Here is a 23,000-nt window from a genome sequence, read left to right as displayed (position 1 = left end):
TTAGAATTTTCATTTTTTGACCAAAACGACAGCCCCGGGGAATATAAACATGTTGATATGGATGTGATTTTTTTTCTGACTGCGGTTTCAAAACCATGCACCAGAATCCACTTCTTTCAACTCAGTAATACATTTTGGATGTGTACCTAGAGTTTAAAGCAGAAAAACATGAACTTTTAGAATTTTCATTTTTTGACCAAAACGACAGCCCCGGGGGTTATAAACATGTTGATATGGATGTGATTTTTTTTCTGACTGCGGTTTCAAAACCATGCACCAGAATCCACTTCTTTCAACTCAGTAATACATTTTGGATGTGTACCTAGAGTTTAAAGCAGAAAAAACAGAACTTTTAGAATTTTCATTTTTTGACCAAAACGACAGCCCCGGGGGTTATAAACATGTTGATATGGTTGTGATTTTTTTTCTGACTGCGGTTTCAAAACCATGCACCAGAATCCACTTCTTTCAACTCAGTAATACATTTTGGATGTGTACCTAGAGTTTAAAGCAGAAAAACATGAACTTTTAGAATTTTCATTTTTTGACCAAAACGACAGCCCCGGGGGTTATAAACATGTTGATATGGTTGTGAATTTTTTTCTGACTGCGGTTTCAAAACCATGCACCAGAATCCACTTCTTTCAACTCAGTAATACATTTTGGATGTGTACCTAGAGTTTAAAGCAGAAAAAACGGAACTTTTAGAATTTTCATTTTTTGACCAAAACGACAGCCCCGGGGGTTATAAACATGTTGATATGGTTGTGAATTTTTTTCTGACTGCGGTTTCAAAACCATGCACCAGAATCCACTTCTTTCAACTCAGTAATACATTTTGGATGTGTACCTAGAGTTTAAAGCAGAAAAACATGAACTTTTAGAATTTTCATTTTTTGACCAAAACGACAGCCCCGGGGGTTATAAACATGTTGATAAGGATGTGATTTTTTTTTCTGACTGCGGTTTCAAAACAATGCACCAGAATCCACTTCTTTCAACTCAGTAATACATTTTGGATGTGTACCTAGAGTTTAAAGCAGAAAAAACGGAACTTTTAGAATTTTCATTTTTTGACCAAAACGACAGCCCCGGGGGTTATTAACATGTTGATATGGTTGTGATTTTTTTTCTGACTGCGGTTTCAAAACCATGCACCAGAATCCACTTCTTTCAACTCAGTAATACATTTTGGATGTGTACCTAGAGTTTAAAGCAGAAAAAACGGAACTTTTAGAATTTTCATTTTTTGACCAAAACGACAGCCCCGGGGGTTATAAACATGTTGATATGGTTGTGGTTTTTTTTCTGACTGCGGTTTCAAAACCATGCACCAGAATCCACTTCTTTCAACTCAGTAATACATTTTGGATGTGTACCTAGAGTTTAAAGCAGAAAAAACGGAACTTTTAGAATTTTCATTTTTTGACCAAAACGACAGCCCCGGGGGTTATAAACATGTTGATATGGTTGTGATTTTTTTTCTGACTGCGGTTTCAAAACCATGCACCAGAATCCACTTCTTTCAACTCAGTAATACATTTTGGATGTGTACCTAGAGTTTAAAGCAGAAAAAACTGAACTTTTAGAATTTTCATTTTTTGACCAAAACGACAGCCCCGGGGGTTATTAACATGTTGATATGGTTGTGATTTTTTTTCTGACTGCGGTTTCAAAACCATGCACCAGAATCCACTTCTTTCAACTCAGTAATACATTTTGGATGTGTACCTAGAGTTTAATGCAGAAAAACATGAACTTTTAGAATTTTCATTTTTTGACCAAAACGACAGCCCCGGGGGTTATAAACATGTTGATATGGTTGTGATTTTTTTCTGACTGCGGTTTCAAAACCATGCACCAGAATCCACTTCTTTCAACTCAGTAATACATTTTGGATGTGTACCTAGAGTTTAAAGCAGAAAAAACTGAACTTTTAGAATTTTCATTTTTTGACCAAAACGACAGCCCCGGGGGTTATTAACATGTTGATATGGTTGTGATTTTTTTTCTGACTGCGGTTTCAAAACCATGCACCAGAATCCACTTCTTTCAACTCAGTAATACATTTTGGATGTGTACCTAGAGTTTAAAGCAGAAAAACATGAACTTTTAGAATTTTAATTTTTTGACCAAAACGACAGCCCCGGGGGTTATAAACATGTTGATATGGTTGTGATTTTTTTTCTGACTGCGGTTTCAAAACCATGCACCAAAATCCACTTCTTTCAACTCAGTAATACATTTTGGATGTGTACCTAGAGTTTAAAGCAGAAAAACATGAACTTTTAGAATTTTCATTTTTTGACCAAAACGACAGCCCCGGGGAATATAAACATGTTGATATGGATGTGATTTTTTTTCTGACTGCGGTTTCAAAACCATGCACCAGAATCCACTTCTTTCAACTCAGTAATACATTTTGGATGTGTACCTAGAGTTTAAAGCAGAAAAACATGAACTTTTAGAATTTTCATTTTTTGACCAAAACGACAGCCCCGGGGGTTATAAACATGTTGATATGGATGTGATTTTTTTTCTGACTGCGGTTTCAAAACCATGCACCAGAATCCACTTCTTTCAACTCAGTAATACATTTTGGATGTGTACCTAGAGTTTAAAGCAGAAAAAACGGAACTTTTAGAATTTTCATTTTTTGACCAAAACGACAGCCCCGGGGGTTATAAACATGTTGATATGGTTGTGATTTTTTTTCTGACTGCGGTTTCAAAACCATGCACCAGAATCCACTTCTTTCAACTCAGTAATACATTTTGGATGTGTACCTAGAGTTTAAAGCAGAAAAACATGAACTTTTAGAATTTTCATTTTTTGACCAAAACGACAGCCCCGGGGGTTATAAACATGTTGATATGGTTGTGAATTTTTTTCTGACTGCGGTTTCAAAACCATGCACCAGAATCCACTTCTTTCAACTCAGTAATACATTTTGGATGTGTACCTAGAGTTTAAAGCAGAAAAAACGGAACTTTTAGAATTTTCATTTTTTGACCAAAACGACAGCCCCGGGGGTTATAAACATGTTGATATGGTTGTGAATTTTTTCTGACTGCGGTTTCAAAACCATGCACCAGAATCCACTTCTTTCAACTCAGTAATACATTTTGGATGTGTACCTAGAGTTTAAAGCAGAAAAACATGAACTTTTAGAATTTTCATTTTTTGACCAAAACGACAGCCCCGGGGGTTATAAACATGTTGATAAGGATGTGATTTTTTTTCTGACTGCGGTTTCAAAACAATGCACCAGAATCCACTTCTTTCAACTCAGTAATACATTTTGGATGTGTACCTAGAGTTTAAAGCAGAAAAAACTGAACTTTTAGAATTTTCATTTTTTGACCAAAACGACAGCCCCGGGGGTTATTAACATGTTGATATGGTTGTGATTTTTTTTCTGACTGCGGTTTCAAAACCATGCACCAGAATCCACTTCTTTCAACTCAGTAATACATTTTGGATGTGTACCTAGAGTTTAAAGCAGAAAAAACGGAACTTTTAGAATTTTCATTTTTTGACCAAAACGACAGCCCCGGGGGTTATAAACATGTTGATATGGTTGTGGGTTTTTTTCTGACTGCGGTTTCAAAACCATGCACCAGAATCCACTTCTTTCAACTCAGTAATACATTTTGGATGTGTACCTAGAGTTTAAAGCAGAAAAAACGGAACTTTTAGAATTTTCATTTTTTGACCAAAACGACAGCCCCGGGGGTTATAAACATGTTGATATGGTTGTGATTTTTTTTCTGACTGCGGTTTCAAAACCATGCACCAGAATCCACTTCTTTCAACTCAGTAATACATTTTGGATGTGTACCTAGAGTTTAAAGCAGAAAAACATGAACTTTTAGAATTTTCATTTTTTGACCAAAACGACAGCCCCGGGGAATATAAACATGTTGATATGGATGTGATTTTTTTTCTGACTGCGGTTTCAAAACCATGCACCAGAATCCACTTCTTTCAACTCAGTAATACATTTTGGATGTGTACCTAGAGTTTAAAGCAGAAAAAACGGAACTTTTAGAATTTTCATTTTTTGACCAAAACGACAGCCCCGGGGATTATAAAAATGTTGATATGGATGTGATTTTTTTTATGAATGCGGTTTCAAAACCATGCACCAGAATCCACTTCTTTCAACTCAGTAATACATTTCGGATGTGTACCTAGAGTTTAAAGCAGAAAAAACGGAACTTTTAGAATTTTCATTTTTTGACCAAAACGACAGCCCCGGGGGTTATAAAAATGTTGATAAGGATGTGATTTTTTTTCTGACTGCGGTTTCAAAACCATGCACCAGAATCCACTTCTTTCAACTCAGTAATACATTTTGGATGTGTACCTAGAGTTTAAAGCAGAAAAAACTGAACTTTTAGAATTTTAATTTTTTGACCAAAACGACAGCCCCGGGGGTTATAAACATGTTGATATGGTTGTGATTTTTTTTCTGAATGCGGTTTCAAAATAATGCACCAGAATCCACTTCTTTCAACTCAGTAATACATTTTGGATGTGTACCTAGAGTTTAAAGCAGAAAAACATGAACTTTTAGAATTTTCATTTTTTGACCAAAACGACAGCCCCTGGGGTTATAAACATGTTGATATGGTTGTGATTTTTTTTTCTGACTGCGGTTTCAAAACCATGCACCAGAATCCACTTCTTTCAACTCAGTAATACATTTTGAATGTGTACCTAGAGTTGAAAGCAGAAAAAACTGAACTTTTAGAATTTTCATTTTTTGACCAAAACGACAGCCCCGGGGGTTATAAACATGTTGATATGGTTGTGAATTTTTTTCTGACTGCGGTTTCAAAACCATGCACCAGAATCCACTTCTTTCAACTCAGTAATACATTTTGGATGTGTACCTAGAGTTTAAAGCAGAAAAAACGGAACTTTTAGAATTTTCATTTTTTTTACCAAAACGACAGCCCCGGGGGTTATAAACATGTTGATATGGATGTGATTTTTTTTCTGACTGCGGTTTCAAAACCATGCACCAGAATCCACTTCTTTCAACTCAGTAATACATTTTGGATGTGTACCTAGAGTTTAAAGCAGAAAAAACTGAACTTCTAGAATTTTCATTTTTTGACCAAAACGACAGCCCCGGGGGTTATAAAAATGTTGATAAGGATGTGATTTTTTTTCTGACTGCGGTTTCAAAACCATGCACCAGAATCCACTTCTTTCAACTCAGTAATACATTTTGGATGTGTACCTAGAGTTTAAAGCAGAAAAAACGGAACTTTTAGAATTTTCATTTTTTGACCAAAACGACAGCCCCGGGGGTTATAAACATGTTGATATGGTTGTGATTTTTTTTCTGACTGCGGTTTCAAAATAATGCACCAGAATCCACTTCTTTCAACTCAGTAATACATTTTGGATGTGTACCTAGAGTTTAAAGCAGAAAAACATGAACTTTTAGAATTTTAATTTTTTGACCAAAACGACAGCCCCGGGGGTTATAAACATGTTGATATGGTTGTGATTTTTTTTCTGACTGTGGTTTCAAAACCATGCACCAAAATCCACTTCTTTCAACTCAGTAATACATTTTGGATGTGTACCTAGAGTTTAAAGCAGAAAAACATGAACTTTTAGAATTTTCATTTTTTGACCAAAACGACAGCCCCGGGGAATATAAACATGTTAATATGGATGTGATTTTTTTTCTGACTGCGGTTTCAAAACCATGCACCAGAATCCACTTCTTTCAACTCAGTAATACATTTTGGATGTGTACCTAGAGTTTAAAGCAGAAAAACATGAACTTTTAGAATTTTCATTTTTTGACCAAAACGACAGCCCCGGGGGTTATAAACATGTTGATATGGATGTGATTTTTTTTCTGACTGCGGTTTCAAAACCATGCACCAGAATCCACTTCTTTCAACTCAGTAATACATTTTGGATGTGTACCTAGAGTTTAAAGCAGAAAAAACAGAACTTTTAGAATTTTCATTTTTTGACCAAAACGACAGCCCCGGGGGTTATAAACATGTTGATATGGTTGTGATTTTTTTTCTGACTGCGGTTTCAAAACCATGCACCAGAATCCCCTTCTTTCAACTCAGTAATACATTTTGGATGTGTACCTAGAGTTTAAAGCAGAAAAACATGAACTTTTAGAATTTTCATTTTTTGACCAAAACGACAGCCCCGGGGATTATAAACATGTTGATATGGTTGTGAATTTTTTTCTGACTGCGGTTTCAAAACCATGCACCAGAATCCACTTCTTTCAACTCAGTAATACATTTTGGATGTGTACCTAGAGTTTAAAGCAGAAAAAACGGAACTTTTAGAATTTTCATTTTTTGACCAAAACGACAGCCCCGGGGGTTATAAACATGTTGATAAGGATGTGATTTTTTTTTCTGACTGCGGTTTCAAAACAATGCACCAGAATCCACTTCTTTCAACTCAGTAATACATTTTGGATGTGTACCTAGAGTTTAAAGCAGAAAAAACGGAACTTTTAGAATTTTTATTTTTTGACCAAAACGACAGCCCCGGGGGTTATTAACATGTTGATATGGTTGTGATTTTTTTTCTGACTGCGGTTTCAAAACCATGCACCAGAATCCACTTCTTTCAACTCAGTAATACATTTTGGATGTGTACCTAGAGTTTAAAGCAGAAAAAACGGAACTTTTAGAATTTTCATTTTTTGACCAAAACGACAGCCCCGGGGGTTATAAACATGTTGATATGGTTGTGGTTTTTTTTCTGACTGCGGTTTCAAAACCATGCACCAGAATCCACTTCTTTCAACTCAGTAATACATTTTGGATGTGTACCTAGAGTTTAAAGCAGAAAAAACTGAACTTTTAGAATTTTCATTTTTTGACCAAAACGACAGCCCCGGGGGTTATTAACATGTTGATATGGTTGTGATTTTTTTTCTGACTGCGGTTTCAAAACCATGCACCAGAATCCACTTCTTTCAACTCAGTAATACATTTTGGATGTGTACCTAGAGTTTAATGCAGAAAAATATGAACTTTTAGAATTTTCATTTTTTGACCAAAACGACAGCCCCGGGGGTTATAAACATGTTGATATGGATGTGATTTTTTTTCTGACTGCGGTTTCAAAACCATGCACCAGAATCCACTTCTTTCAACTCAGTAATACATTTTGGATGTGTACCTAGAGTTTAAAGCAGAACAAATGGAACTTTTAGAATTTTCATTTTTTGACCAAAACGACAGCCCCGGGGGTTATAAACATGTTGATATGGATGTGATTTTTTTTTTCTGACTGCGGTTTCAAAACCATGCACCAGAATCCACTTCTTTCAACTCAGTAATACATTTTGGATGTGTACCTAGAGTTTAAAGCAGAAAAAACGGAACTTTTAGAATTTTCATTTTTTGACCAAAACGACAGCCCCGGGGGTTATAAACATGTTGATATGGATGTTATTTTTTTTCTGACTGCGGTTTCAAAACCATGCACCAGAATCCACTTCTTTCAACTCAGTAATACATTTTGGATGTGTACCTAGAGTTTAAAGCAGAAAAAACTGAACTTTTAGAATTTTCATTTTTTGACCAAAACGACAGCCCCGGGGGTTATAAAAATGTTGATAAGGATGTGATTTTTTTTCTGACTGCGGTTTCAAAACCATGCACCAGAATCCACTTCTTTCAACTCAGTAATACATTTTGGATGTGTACCTAGAGTTTAAAGCAGAAAAACATGAACTTTTAGAATTTTCATTTTTTGACCAAAACGACAGCCCCTGGGGTTATAAACATGTTGATATGGTTGTGATTTTTTTTCTGACTGCGGTTTCAAAACCATGCACCAGAATCCACTTCTTTCAACTCAGTAATACATTTTGGATGTGTACCTAGAGTTTAAAGCAGAAAAAACGGAACTTTTAGAATTTTCATTTTTTTACCAAAACGACAGCCCCGGGGGTTATAAACATGTTGATATGGTTGTGATTTTTTTTCTGACTGCGGTTTCAAAACCATGCACCAGAATCCACTTCTTTCAACTCAGTAATACATTTTGGATGTGTACCTAGAGTTTAAAGCAGAAAAAACTGAACTTTTAGAATTTTCATTTTTTGACCAAAACGACAGCCCCGGGGGTTATTAACATGTTGATATGGTTGTGATTTTTTTTCTGACTGCGGTTTCAAAACCATGCACCAGAATCCACTTCTTTCAACTCAGTAATACATTTTGGATGTGTACCTAGAGTTTAATGCAGAAAAATATGAACTTTTAGAATTTTCATTTTTTGACCAAAACGACAGCCCCGGGGGTTATAAACATGTTGATATGGATGTGATTTTTTTTCTGACTGCGGTTTCAAAACCATGCACCAGAATCCACTTCTTTCAACTCAGTAATACATTTTGGATGTGTACCTAGAGTTTAAAGCAGAAAAAACGGAACTTTTAGAATTTTCATTTTTTGACCAAAACGACAGCCCCGGGGGTTATAAACATGTTGATATGGATGTTATTTTTTTTCTGACTGCGGTTTCAAAACCATGCAGCAGAATCCACTTCTTTCAACTCAGTAATACATTTTGGATGTGTACCTAGAGTTTAAAGCAGAAAAAACTGAACTTTTAGAATTTTCATTTTTTGACCAAAACGACAGCCCAGGGGGTTATAAACATGTTGATATGGTTGTGATTTTTTTTCTGACTGCGGTTTCAAAACTATGCACCAGAATCCACTTCTTTCAACTCAGTAATACATTTTGGATGTGTACCTAGAGTTTAAAGCAGAAAAAACGGAACTTTTAGAATTTTCATTTTTTTACCAAAACGACAGCCCCGGGGATTATAAAAATGTTGATATGGATGTGATTTTTTTTATGAATGCGGTTTCAAAACCATGCACCAGAATCCACTTCTTTCAACTCAGTAATACATTTTGGATGTGTACCTAGAGTTTAAAGCAGAAAAAACTGAACTTTTAGAATTTTCATTTTTTGACCAAAACGACAGCCCCGGGGGTTATAAAAATGTTGATAAGGATGTGATTTTTTTTCTGACTGCGGTTTCAAAACCATGCACCAGAATCCACTTCTTTCAACTCAGTAATACATTTTGGATGTGTACCTAGAGTTTAAAGCAGAAAAAAACGGAACTTTTAGAATTTTCATGTTTTGACCAAAACGACAGCCCCGGGGGTTATAAACATGTTGATATGGTTGTGATTTTTTTTCTGACTGCGGTTTCAAAATAATGCACCAGAATCCACTTCTTTCAACTCAGTAATACATTTTGGATGTGTACCTAGAGTTTAAAGCAGAAAAACATGAACTTTTAGAATTTTCATTTTTTGACCAAAACGACAGCCCCTGGGGTTATAAACATGTTGATATGGTTGTGATTTTTTTTCTGACTGCGGTTTCAAAACCATGCACCAGAATCCACTTCTTTCAACTCAGTAATACATTTTGGATGTGTACCTAGAGTTTAAAGCAGAAAAAACGGAACTTTTAGAATTTTCATTTTTTTACCAAAACGACAGCCCCGGGGATTATAAAAATGTTGATATGGATGTGATTTTTTTTATGAATGCGGTTTCAAAACCATGCACCAGAATCCACTTCTTTCAACTCAGTAATACATTTTGGATGTGTACCTAGAGTTTAAAGCAGAAAAAACTGAACTTTTAGAATTTTAATTTTTTGACCAAAACGACAGCCCCGGGGGTTATAAAAATGTTGATAAGGATGTGATTTTTTTTCTGACTGCGGTTTCAAAACCATGCACCAGAATTCACTTCTTTAAACTCAGTAATACATTTTAGATGTGTACCTAGAGTTTAAAGCAGAAAAAACGGAACTTTTAGAATTTTCATTTTTTGACCAAAACGACAGCCCCGGGGGTTATAAACATGTTGATATGGTTGTGATTTTTTTTCTGACTGCGGTTTCAAAATAATGCACCAGAATCCACTTCTTTCAACTCAGTAATACATTTTGGATGTGTACCTAGAGTTTAAAGCAGAAAAACATGAACTTTTAGAATTTTCATTTTTTGACCAAAACGACAGCCCCTGGGGTTATAAACATGTTGATATGGTTTTGATTTTTTTTTCTGACTGCGGTTTCAAAACCATGCACCAGAATCCACTTCTTTCAACTCAGTAATACATTTTGGATGTGTACCTAGAGTTGAAAGCAGAAAAAACTGAACTTTTAGAATTTTCATTTTTTGACCAAAACGACAGCCCCTGGGGTTATAAACATGTTGATATGGTTGTGATTTTTTTTTCTGACTGCGGTTTCAAAACCATGCACCAGAATCCACTTCTTTCAACTCAGTAATACATTTTGGATGTGTACCTAGAGTTGAAAGCAGAAAAAACGGAACTTTTAGAATTTTCATTTTTTGACCAAAACGACAGCCCCGGGGGTTATAAAAATGTTGATAAGGATGTGATTTTTTTTCTGACTGCGGTTTCAAAACCATGCACCAGAATCCACTTCTTTCAACTCAGTAATACATTTTGGATGTGTACCTAGAGTTTAAAGCAGAAAAAAACGGAACTTTTAGAATTTTCATTTTTTGACCAAAACGACAGCCCCGGGGGTTATAAACATGTTGATATGGTTGTGATTTTTTTTCTGACTGCGGTTTCAAAATAATGCACCAGAATCCACTTCTTTCAACTCAGTAATACATTTTGGATGTGTACCTAGAGTTTAAAGCAGAAAAACATGAACTTTTAGAATTTTCATTTTTTGACCAAAACGACAGCCCCAGGGGTTATAAACATGTTGATATGGTTGTGATTTTTTTTCTGACTGCGGTTTCAAAACCATGCACCAGAATCCACTTCTTTCAACTCAGTAATACATTTTGGATGTGTACCTAGAGTTTAAAGCAGAAAAACATGAACTTTTAGAATTTTCATTTTTTGACCAAAACGACAGCCCCGGGGGTTATAAACATGTTGATATGGATGTGATTTTTTTTCTGACTGCGGTTTCAAAACCATGCACCAGAATCCACTTCTTTCAACTCAGTAATACATTTTGGATGTGTACCTAGAGTTTAAAGCAGAAAAACATGAACTTTTAGAATTTTCATTTTTTGACCAAAACGACAGCCCCGGGGGTTATAAACATGTTGATATGGATGTGATTTTTTTTCTGACTGCGGTTTCAAAACCATGCACCAGAATCCACTTCTTTCAACTCAGTAATACATTTTGGATGTGTACCTAGAGTTTAAAGCAGAAAAAAACTGAACTTTTAGAATTTTCATTTTTTGACCAAAACGACAGCCCCGGGGGTTATAAACATGTTGATATGGTTGTGATTTTTTTTCTGACTGCGGTTTCAAAACCATGCACCAGAATCCACTTCTTTCAACTCAGTAATACATTTTGGATGTGTACCTAGAGTTTAAAGCAGAAAAAACGGAACTTTTAGAATTTTCATTTTTTGACCAAAACGACAGCCCCGGGGGTTATAAACATGTTGATATGGTTGTGATTTTTTTTCTGACTGCGGTTTCAAAATAATGCACCAGAATCCACTTCTTTCAACTCAGTAATACATTTTGGATGTGTACCTAGAGTTTAAAGCAGAAAAACATGAACTTTTAGAATTTTCATTTTTTGACCAAAACGACAGCCCCTGGGGTTATAAACATGTTGATATGGTTGTGATTTTTTTTCTGACTGCGGTTTCAAAACCATGCACCAGAATCCACTTCTTTCAACTCAGTAATACATTTTGGATGTGTACCTAGAGTTTAAAGCAGAAAAAACGGAACTTTTAGAATTTTAATTTTTTTTACCAAAACGACAGCCCCGGGGATTATAAAAATGTTGATATGGATGTGATTTTTTTTATGAATGCGGTTTCAAAACCATGCACCAGAATCCACTTCTTTCAACTCAGTAATACATTTTGGATGTGTACCTAGAGTTTAAAGCAGAAAAAACAGAACTTTTAGAATTTTCATTTTTTGACCAAAACGACAGCCCCGGGGGTTATAAAAATGTTGATAAGGATGTGATTATTTTTCTGACTGCGGTTTCAAAACCATGCACCAGAATCCACTTCTTTCAACTCAGTAATACATTTTGGATGTGTACCTAGAGTTTAAAGCAGAAAAAACGGAACTTTTAGAATTTTCATTTTTTGACCAAAACGACAGCCCCGGGGGTTATAAACATGTTAATATGGATGTGATTTTTTTTCTGACTGCGGTTTCAAAACCATGCACCAGAATCCACTTCTTTCAACTCAGTAATACATTTTGGATGTGTACCTAGAGTTTAAAGCAGAAAAAACTGAACTTTTAGAATTTTCATTTTTTGACCAAAACGACAGCCCCGGGGGTTATAAACATGTTGATATGGTTGTGATTTTTTTTCTGACTGTGGTTTCAAAACCATGCACCAGAATCCACTTCTTTCAACTCAGTAATACATTTTGGATGTGTACCTAGAGTTTAAAGCAGAAAAAACTGAACTTTTAGAATTTTCATTTTTTGACCAAAACGACAGCCCCGGGGTTTATTAACATGTTGATATGGTTGTGATTTTTTTTCTGACTGCGGTTTCAAAACCATGCACCAGAATCCACTTCTTTCAACTCAGTAATACATTTTGGATGTGTACCTAGAGTTTAAAGCAGAAAAAACGGAACTTTTAGAATTTTCATTTTTTTACCAAAACGACAGCCCCGGGATTATAAAAATGTTGATATGGATGTGATTTTTTTTATGAATGCGGTTTCAAAACCATGCACCAGAATCCACTTCTTTCAACTCAGTAATACATTTTGGATGTGTACCTAGAGTTTAAAGCAGAAAAAACTGAACTTTTAGAATTTTCATTTTTTGACCAAAACGACAGCCCCGGGGGTTATAAAAATGTTGATAAGGATGTGATTTTTTTCTGACTGCGGTTTCAAAACCATGCACCAGAATCCACTTCTTTCAACTCAGTAATACATTTTGGATGTGTACCTAGAGTTTAAAGCAGAAAAAACGGAACTTTTAGAATTTTCATTTTTTGACCAAAACGACAGCCCCGGGGGTTATAAACATGTTGATATGGTTGTGATTTTTTTTCTGACTGCGGTTTCAAAATAATGCACCAGAATCCACTTCTTTCAACTCAGTAATACATTTTGGATGTGTACCTAGAGTTTAAAGCAGAAAAACATGAACTTTTAGAATTTTCATTTTTTAACCAAAACGACAGCCCCTGGGGTTATAAACATGTTGATATGGTTGTGATTTTTTTTCTGACTGCGGTTTCAAAACCATGCACCAGAATCCACTTCTTTCAACTCAGTAATACATTTTGGATGTGTACCTAGAGTTTAAAGCAGAAAAAACTGAACTTTTAGAATTTTCATTTTTTTTACCAAAACGACAGCCCCGGGGATTATAAAAATGTTGATATGGATGTGATTTTTTTTATGAATGCGGTTTCAAAACCATGCACCAGAATCCACTTCTTTCAACTCAGTAATACATTTTGGATGTGTACCTAGAGTTTAAAGCAGAAAAAACAGAACTTTTAGAATTTTCATTTTTTGACCAAAACGACAGCCCCGGGGGTTATAAAAATGTTGATAAGGATGTGATTATTTTTCTGACTGCGGTTTCAAAACCATGCACCAGAATCCACTTCTTTCAACTCAGTAATACATTTTAGATGTGTACCTAGAGTTTAAAGCAGAAAAAACGGAACTTTTAGAATTTTCATTTTTTGACCAAAACGACAGCCCCGGGGGTTATAAACATGTTGATATGGTTGTGATTTTTTTTTCTGACTGCGGTTTCAAAATAATGCACCAGAATCCACTTCTTTCAACTCAGTAATACATTTTGGATGTGTACCTAGAGTTTAAAGCAGAAAAACATGAACTTTTAGAATTTTCATTTTTTGACCAAAACGAAAGCCCCTGGGGTTATAAACATGTTGATATGGTTGTGATTTTTTTTTCTGACTGCGGTTTCAAAACCATGCACCAGAATCCACTTCTTTCAACTCAGTAATACATTTTGGATGTGTACCTAGAGTTGAAAGCAGAAAAAACTGAACTTTTAGAATTTTCATTTTTTGACCAAAACGACAGCCCCTGGGGTTATAAACATGTTGATATGGTTGTGATTTTTTTTTCTGACTGCGGTTTCAAAACCATGCACCAGAATCCACTTCTTTCAACTCAGTAATACATTTTGGATGTGTACCTAGAGTTGAAAGCAGAAAAAACGGAACTTTTAGAATTTTCATTTTTTGACCAAAACGACAGCCCCGGGGGTTATAAACATGTTGATATGGATGTGATTTTTTTTCTGACTGCGGTTTCAAAATAATGCACCAGAATCCACTTATTTCAACTCAGTAATACATTTTGGATGTGTACCTAGAGTTTAAAGCAGAAAAACATGAACTTTTAGAATTTTCATTTTTTGACCAAAACGACAGCCCCTGGGGTTATAAACATGTTGATATGGTTGTGATTTTTTTTTCTGACTGCGGTTTCAAAACCATGCACCAGAATCCACTTCTTTCAACTCAGTAATACATTTTGGATGTGTACCTAGAGTTGAAAGCAGAAAAAACTGAACTTTTAGAATTTTCATTTTTTGACCAAAACGACAGCCCCTGGGGTTATAAACATGTTGATATGGTTGTGATTTTTTTTCTGACTGCGGTTTCAAAATAATGCACCAGAATCCACTTCTTTCAACTCAGTAATACATTTTGGATGTGTACCTAGAGTTTAAAGCAGAAAAACATGAACTTTTAGAATTTTCATTTTTTGACCAAAACGACAGCCCCGGGGGTTATAAACATGTTGATATGGTTGTGATTTTTTTTTCTGACTGCGGTTTCAAAACCATGCACCAGAATCCACTTCTTTCAACTCAGTAATACATTTTGGATGTGTACCTAGAGTTTAAAGCAGAAAAACATGAACTTTTAGAATTTTCATTTTTTGACCAAAACGACAGCCCCGGGGGTTATAAACATGTTGATATGGATGTGATTTTTTTTCTGACTGCGGTTTCAAAACCATGCACCAGAATCCACTTCTTTCAACTCAGTAATACATTTTGGATGTGTACCTAGAGTTTAAAGCAGAAAAAACTGAACTTTTAGAATTTTCATTTTTTGACCAAAACGACAGCCCCGGGGGTTATAAACATGTTGATATGGTTGTGATTTTTTTTCTGACTGCGGTTTCAAAACCATGCACCAGAATCCACTTCTTTCAACTCAGTAATACATTTTGGATGTGTACCTAGAGTTTAAAGCAGAAAAAACTGAACTTTTAGAATTTTCATTTTTTGACCAAAACGACAGCCCCGGGGGTTATAAACATGTTGATATGGTTGTGATTTTTTTTCTGACTGCGGTTTCAAAACCATGCACCAGAATCCACTTCTTTCAACTCAGTAATACATTTTGGATGTGTTCCTAGAGTTTAAAGCAGAAAAAACAGAACTTTTAGAATTTTCATTTTTTGACCAAAAGGACAGCCCCGGGGGTTATAAACATGTTGATATGGTTGTGATTTTTTTTCTGACTGCGGTTTCAAAACCATGCACCAGAATCCACTTCTTTCAACTCAGTAATACATTTTGGATGTGTACCTAGAGTTTAAAGCAGAAAAAATTGAACTTTTAGAATTTTCATTTTTTGACCAAAACGACAGCCCCGGGGGTTATAAACATGTTGATATGGATGTGATTTTTTTTTTCTGACTGCGGTTTCAAAACCATGCACCAGAATCCACTTCTTTCAACTCAGTAATACATTTTGGATGTGTACCTAGAGTTTAAAGCAGAAAAAACGGAACTTTTAGAATTTTCATTTTTTGACCAAAACGACAGCCCCGGGGGTTATAAACATGTTGATATGGATGTGATTTTTTTTCTGACTGCGGTTTCAAAACCATGCACCAGAATCCACTTCTTTCAACTCAGTAATACATTTTGGATGTGTACCTAGAGTTTAAAGCAGAAAAAACTGAACTTTTAGAATTTTCATTTTTTGACCAAAACGACAGCCCCGGGGGTTATAAACATGTTGATATGGTTGTGATTTTTTTTCTGACTGCGGTTTCAAAACCATGCACCAGAATCCACTTCTTTCAACTCAGTAATACGTTTTGGATGTGTACCTAGAGTTTAATGCAGAAAAACATGAACTTTTAGAATTTTCATTTTTTGACCAAAACGACAGCCCCGGGGGTTATAAACATGTTGATATGGTTGTGTTTTTTTTTCTGACTGCGGTTTCAAAATAATGCACCAGAATCCACTTCTTTCAACTCAGTAATACATTTTGGATGTGTACCTAGAGTTTAAAGCAGAAAAAACTGAACTTTTAGAATTTTCATTTTTTGACCAAAACGACAGCCCCGGGGGTTTTTAACATGTTGATATGGTTGTGATTTTTTTTCTGACTGCGGTTTCAAAACCATGCACCAGAATCCACTTCTTTCAACTCAGTAATACATTTTGGATGTGTACCTAGAGTTTAATGCAGAAAAAACGGAACTTTTAAAATTTTCTTTTTTTTTACCTAAACGACAGCCCCGGGGGTTATAAACATCTTGATATGGTTGTGATTTTTTTCTGCTTGCGGTTTCAAAACCATGCACCAGAATCCACTTCTTTCAACTCAGTAATACATTTTGGATGTGTACCTAGAGTTTAAAGCAGAAAAAACGGAACTTTTTGGATTTTCATTTTTTGACCAAAACGACAGCCCCGGGGGTTATAAACATGTTGATATGGTTGTGATTTTTTTTCTGACTGCGGTTTCAAAACCATGCACCAGAATCCACTTCTTTCAACTCAGTAATACATTTTGGATGTGTACCTAGAGTTTAAAGCAGAAAAAACGGAACTTTTAGAATTTTCATTTTTTGACCAAAACGACAGCCCCGGGGGTTATAAACATGTTGATATGGTTGTGATTTTTTTTCTGACTGCGGTTTCAAAATAATGCACCAGAATCCACTTCTTTCAACTCAGTAATACATTTTGGATGTGTACCTAGAGTTTAAAGCAGAAAAACATGAACTTTTAGAATTTTCATTTTTTGACCAAAACGACAGCCCCTGGGGTTATAAACATGTTGATATGGTTGTGATTTTTTTTCTGACTGCGGTTTCAAAACCATGCACCAGAATCCACTTCTTTCAACTCAGTAATACATTTTGGATGTGTACCTAGAGTTTAAAGCAGAAAAAACGGAACTTTTAGAATTTTCATTTTTTTTACCAAAACGACAGCCCCGGGGATTATAAAAATGTTGATATGGATGTGATTTTTTTTATGAATGCGGTTTCAAAACCATGCACCAGAATCCACTTCTTTCAACTCAGTAATACATTTTGGATGTGTACCTAGAGTTTAAAGCAGAAAAAACTGAACTTTTAGAATTTTCATTTTTTGACCAAAACGACAGCCCCGGGGGTTATAAACATGTTGATATGGTTGTGATTTTTTTTCTGACTGCGGTTTCAAAACCATGCACCAGAATCCACTTCTTTCAACTCAGTAATACATTTTGGATGTGTACCTAGAGTTTAAAGCAGAAAAAACTGAACTTTTAGAATTTTCATTTTTTGACCAAAACGACAGCCCCGGGGGTTATAAACATGTTGATATGGTTGTGATTTTTTTTCTGACTGCGGTTTCAAAACCATGCACCAGAATCCACTTCTTTCAACTCAGTAATACATTTTGGATGTGTTCCTAGAGTTTAAAGCAGAAAAAACAGAACTTTTAGAATTTTCATTTTTTGACCAAAAGGACAGCCCCGGGGGTTATAAACATGTTGATATGGTTGTGATTTTTTTTCTGACTGCGGTTTCAAAACCATGCACCAGAATCCACTTCTTTCAACTCAGTAATACATTTTGGATGTGTACCTAGAGTTTAAAGCAGAAAAAATTGAACTTTTAGAATTTTCATTTTTTGACCAAAACGACAGCCCCGGGGGTTATAAACATGTTGATATGGATGTGATTTTTTTTCCTGACTGCGGTTTCAAAACCATGCACCAGAATCCACTTCTTTCAACTCAGTAATACATTTTGGATGTGTACCTAGAGTTTAATGCAGAAAAACATGAACTTTTAGAATTTTCATTTTTTGACCAAAACGACAGCCCCGGGGGTTATAAACATGTTGATATGGATGTGATTTTTTTTTTCTGACTGCGGTTTCAAAACCATGCACCAGAATCCACTTCTTTCAACTCAGTAATACATTTTGGATGTGTACCTAGAGTTTAAAGCAGAAAAAACGGAACTTTTAGAATTTTCATTTTTTGACCAAAACGACAGCCCCGGGGGTTATAAACATGTTGATATGGATGTGATTTTTTTTCTGACTGCGGTTTCAAAACCATGCACCAGAATCCACTTCTTTCAACTCAGTAATACATTTTGGATGTGTACCTAGAGTTTAAAGCAGAAAAAACTGAACTTTTAGAATTTTCATTTTTTGACCAAAACGACAGCCCCGGGGGTTATAAACATGTTGATATGGTTGTGATTTTTTTTCTGACTGCGGTTTCAAAACCATGCACCAGAATCCACTTCTTTCAACTCAGTAATACGTTTTGGATGTGTACCTAGAGTTTAATGCAGAAAAACATGAACTTTTAGAATTTTCATTTTTTGACCAAAACGACAGCCCCGGGGGTTATAAACATGTTGATATGGTTGTGGTTTTTTTTCTGACTGCGGTTTCAAAATAATGCACCAGAATCCACTTCTTTCAACTCAGTAATACATTTTGGATGTGTACCTAGAGTTTAAAGCAGAAAAAACTGAACTTTTAGAATTTTCATTTTTTGACCAAAACGACAGCCCCGGGGGTTTTTAACATGTTGATATGGTTGTGATTTTTTTTCTGACTGCGGTTTCAAAACCATGCACCAGAATCCACTTCTTTCAACTCAGTAATACATTTTGGATGTGTACCTAGAGTTTAATGCAGAAAAAACGGAACTTTTAAAATTTTCTTTTTTTTTACCTAAACGACAGCCCCGGGGGTTATAAACATCTTGATATGGTTGTGATTTTTTTCTGCTTGCGGTTTCAAAACCATGCACCAGAATCCACTTCTTTCAACTCAGTAATACATTTTGGATGTGTACCTAGAGTTTAAAGCAGAAAAAACGGAACTTTTTGGATTTTCATTTTTTGACCAAAACGACAGCCCCGGGGGTTATAAACATGTTGATATGGTTGTGATTTTTTTTCTGACTGCGGTTTCAAAACCATGCACCAGAATCCACTTCTTTCAACTCAGTAATACATTTTGGATGTGTACCTAGAGTTTAAAGCAGAAAAAACGGAACTTTTAGAATTTTCATTTTTTGACCAAAACGACAGCCCCGGGGGTTATAAACATGTTGATATGGTTGTGATTTTTTTTCTGACTGCGGTTTCAAAATAATGCACCAGAATCCACTTCTTTCAACTCAGTAATACATTTTGGATGTGTACCTAGAGTTTAAAGCAGAAAAACATGAACTTTTAGAATTTTCATTTTTTGACCAAAACGACAGCCCCTGGGGTTATAAACATGTTGATATGGTTGTGATTTTTTTTCTGACTGCGGTTTCAAAACCATGCACCAGAATCCACTTCTTTCAACTCAGTAATACATTTTGGATGTGTACCTAGAGTTTAAAGCAGAAAAAACGGAACTTTTAGAATTTTCATTTTTTTTACCAAAACGACAGCCCCGGGGATTATAAAAATGTTGATATGGATGTGATTTTTTTTATGAATGCGGTTTCAAAACCATGCACCAGAATCCACTTCTTTCAACTCAGTAATACATTTTGGATGTGTACCTAGAGTTTAAAGCAGAAAAAACAGAACTTTTAGAATTTTCATTTTTTGACCAAAACGACAGCCCCGGGGGTTATAAAAATGTTGATAAGGATGTGATTATTTTTCTGACTGCGGTTTCAAAACCATGCACCAGAATCCACTTCTTTCAACTCAGTAATACATTTTGGATGTGTACCTAGAGTTTAAAGCAGAAAAAACGGAACTTTTAGAATTTTCATTTTTTGACCAAAACGACAGCCCCGGGGGTTATAAACATGTTAATATGGATGTGATTTTTTTTCTGACTGCGGTTTCAAAACCATGCACCAGAATCCACTTCTTTCAACTCAGTAATACATTTTGGATGTGTACCTAGAGTTTAAAGCAGAAAAAACTGAACTTTTAGAATTTTCATTTTTTGACCAAAACGACAGCCCCGGGGGTTATAAACATGTTGATATGGTTGTGATTTTTTTTCTGACTGTGGTTTCAAAACCATGCACCAGAATCCACTTCTTTCAACTCAGTAATACATTTTGGATGTGTACCTAGAGTTTAAAGCAGAAAAAACTGAACTTTTAGAATTTTCATTTTTTGACCAAAACGACAGCCCCGGGGTTTATTAACATGTTGATATGGTTGTGATTTTTTTTCTGACTGCGGTTTCAAAACCATGCACCAGAATCCACTTCTTTCAACTCAGTAATACATTTTGGATGTGTACCTAGAGTTTAAAGCAGAAAAAACGGAACTTTTAGAATTTTCATTTTTTTACCAAAACGACAGCCCCGGGATTATAAAAATGTTGATATGGATGTGATTTTTTTTATGAATGCGGTTTCAAAACCATGCACCAGAATCCACTTCTTTCAACTCAGTAATACATTTTGGATGTGTACCTAGAGTTTAAAGCAGAAAAAACTGAACTTTTAGAATTTTCATTTTTTGACCAAAACGACAGCCCCGGGGGTTATAAAAATGTTGATAAGGATGTGATTTTTTTCTGACTGCGGTTTCAAAACCATGCACCAGAATCCACTTCTTTCAACTCAGTAATACATTTTGGATGTGTACCTAGAGTTTAAAGCAGAAAAAACGGAACTTTTAGAATTTTCATTTTTTGACCAAAACGACAGCCCCGGGGATTATAAACATGTTGATATGGTTGTGATTTTTTTTCTGACTGCGGTTTCAAAATAATGCACCAGAATCCACTTCTTTCAACTCAGTAATACATTTTGGATGTGTACCTAGAGTTTAAAGCAGAAAAACATGAACTTTTAGAATTTTCATTTTTTGACCAAAACGACAGCCCCTGGGGTTATAAACATGTTGATATGGTTGTGATTTTTTTTCTGACTGCGGTTTCAAAACCATGCACCAGAATCCACTTCTTTCAACTCAGTAATACATTTTGGATGTGTACCTAGAGTTTAAAGCAGAAAAAACTGAACTTTTAGAATTTTCATTTTTTTTACCAAAACGACAGCCCCGGGGATTATAAAAATGTTGATATGGATGTGATTTTTTTTATGAATGCGGTTTCAAAACCATGCACCAGAATCCACTTCTTTCAACTCAGTAATACATTTTGGATGTGTACCTAGAGTTTAAAGCAGAAAAAACAGAACTTTTAGAATTTTCATTTTTTGACCAAAACGACAGCCCCGGGGGTTATAAAAATGTTGATAAGGATGTGATTATTTTTCTGACTGCGGTTTCAAAACCATGCACCAGAATCCACTTCTTTCAACTCAGTAATACATTTTAGATGTGTACCTAGAGTTTAAAGCAGAAAAAACGGAACTTTTAGAATTTTCATTTTTTGACCAAAACGACAGCCCCGGGGGTTATAAACATGTTGATATGGTTGTGATTTTTTTTTCTGACTGCGGTTTCAAAATAATGCACCAGAATCCACTTCTTTCAACTCAGTAATACATTTTGGATGTGTACCTAGAGTTTAAAGCAGAAAAACATGAACTTTTAGAATTTTCATTTTTTGACCAAAACGACAGCCCCTGGGGTTATAAACATGTTGATATGGTTGTGATTTTTTTTTCTGACTGCGGTTTCAAAACCATGCACCAGAATCCACTTCTTTCAACTCAGTAATACATTTTGGATGTGTACCTAGAGTTGAAAGCAGAAAAAACTGAACTTTTAGAATTTTCATTTTTTGACCAAAACGACAGCCCCTGGGGTTATAAACATGTTGATATGGTTGTGATTTTTTTTTCTGACTGCGGTTTCAAAACCATGCACCAGAATCCACTTCTTTCAACTCAGTAATACATTTTGGATGTGTACCTAGAGTTGAAAGCAGAAAAAACGGAACTTTTAGAATTTTCATTTTTTGACCAAAACGACAGCCCCGGGGGTTATAAACATGTTGATATGGATGTGATTTTTTTTCTGACTGCGGTTTCAAAATAATGCACCAGAATCCACTTATTTCAACTCAGTAATACATTTTGGATGTGTACCTAGAGTTTAAAGCAGAAAAACATGAACTTTTAGAATTTTCATTTTTTGACCAAAACGACAGCCCCTGGGGTTATAAACATGTTGATATGGTTGTGATTTTTTTTTCTGACTGCGGTTTCAAAACCATGCACCAGAATCCACTTCTTTCAATTCAGTAATACATTTTGGATGTGTACCTAGAGTTGAAAGCAGAAAAAACTGAACTTTTAGAATTTTCATTTTTTGACCAAAACGACAGCCCCTGGGGTTATAAACATGTTGATATGGTTGTGATTTTTTTTCTGACTGCGGTTTCAAAATAATGCACCAGAATCCACTTCTTTCAACTCAGTAATACATTTTGGATGTGTACCTAGAGTTTAAAGCAGAAAAACATGAACTTTTAGAATTTTCATTTTTTGACCAAAACGACAGCCCCGGGGGTTATAAACATGTTGATATGGTTGTGATTTTTTTTTCTGACTGCGGTTTCAAAACCATGCACCAGAATCCACTTCTTTCAACTCAGTAATACATTTTGGATGTGTACCTAGAGTTTAAAGCAGAAAAACATGAACTTTTAGAATTTTCATTTTTTGACCAAAACGACAGCCCCGGGGGTTATAAACATGTTGATATGGATGTGATTTTTTTTCTGACTGCGGTTTCAAAACC

Source organism: Crinia signifera, chromosome 7, assembly GCF_055691185.1.
Source record: "Crinia signifera chromosome 7, ASM5569118v1, whole genome shotgun sequence".
NCBI classification, from domain to species: Eukaryota; Metazoa; Chordata; class Amphibia; order Anura; family Myobatrachidae; genus Crinia; species Crinia signifera.
This window is presented reverse-complemented; position numbering follows the sequence as displayed.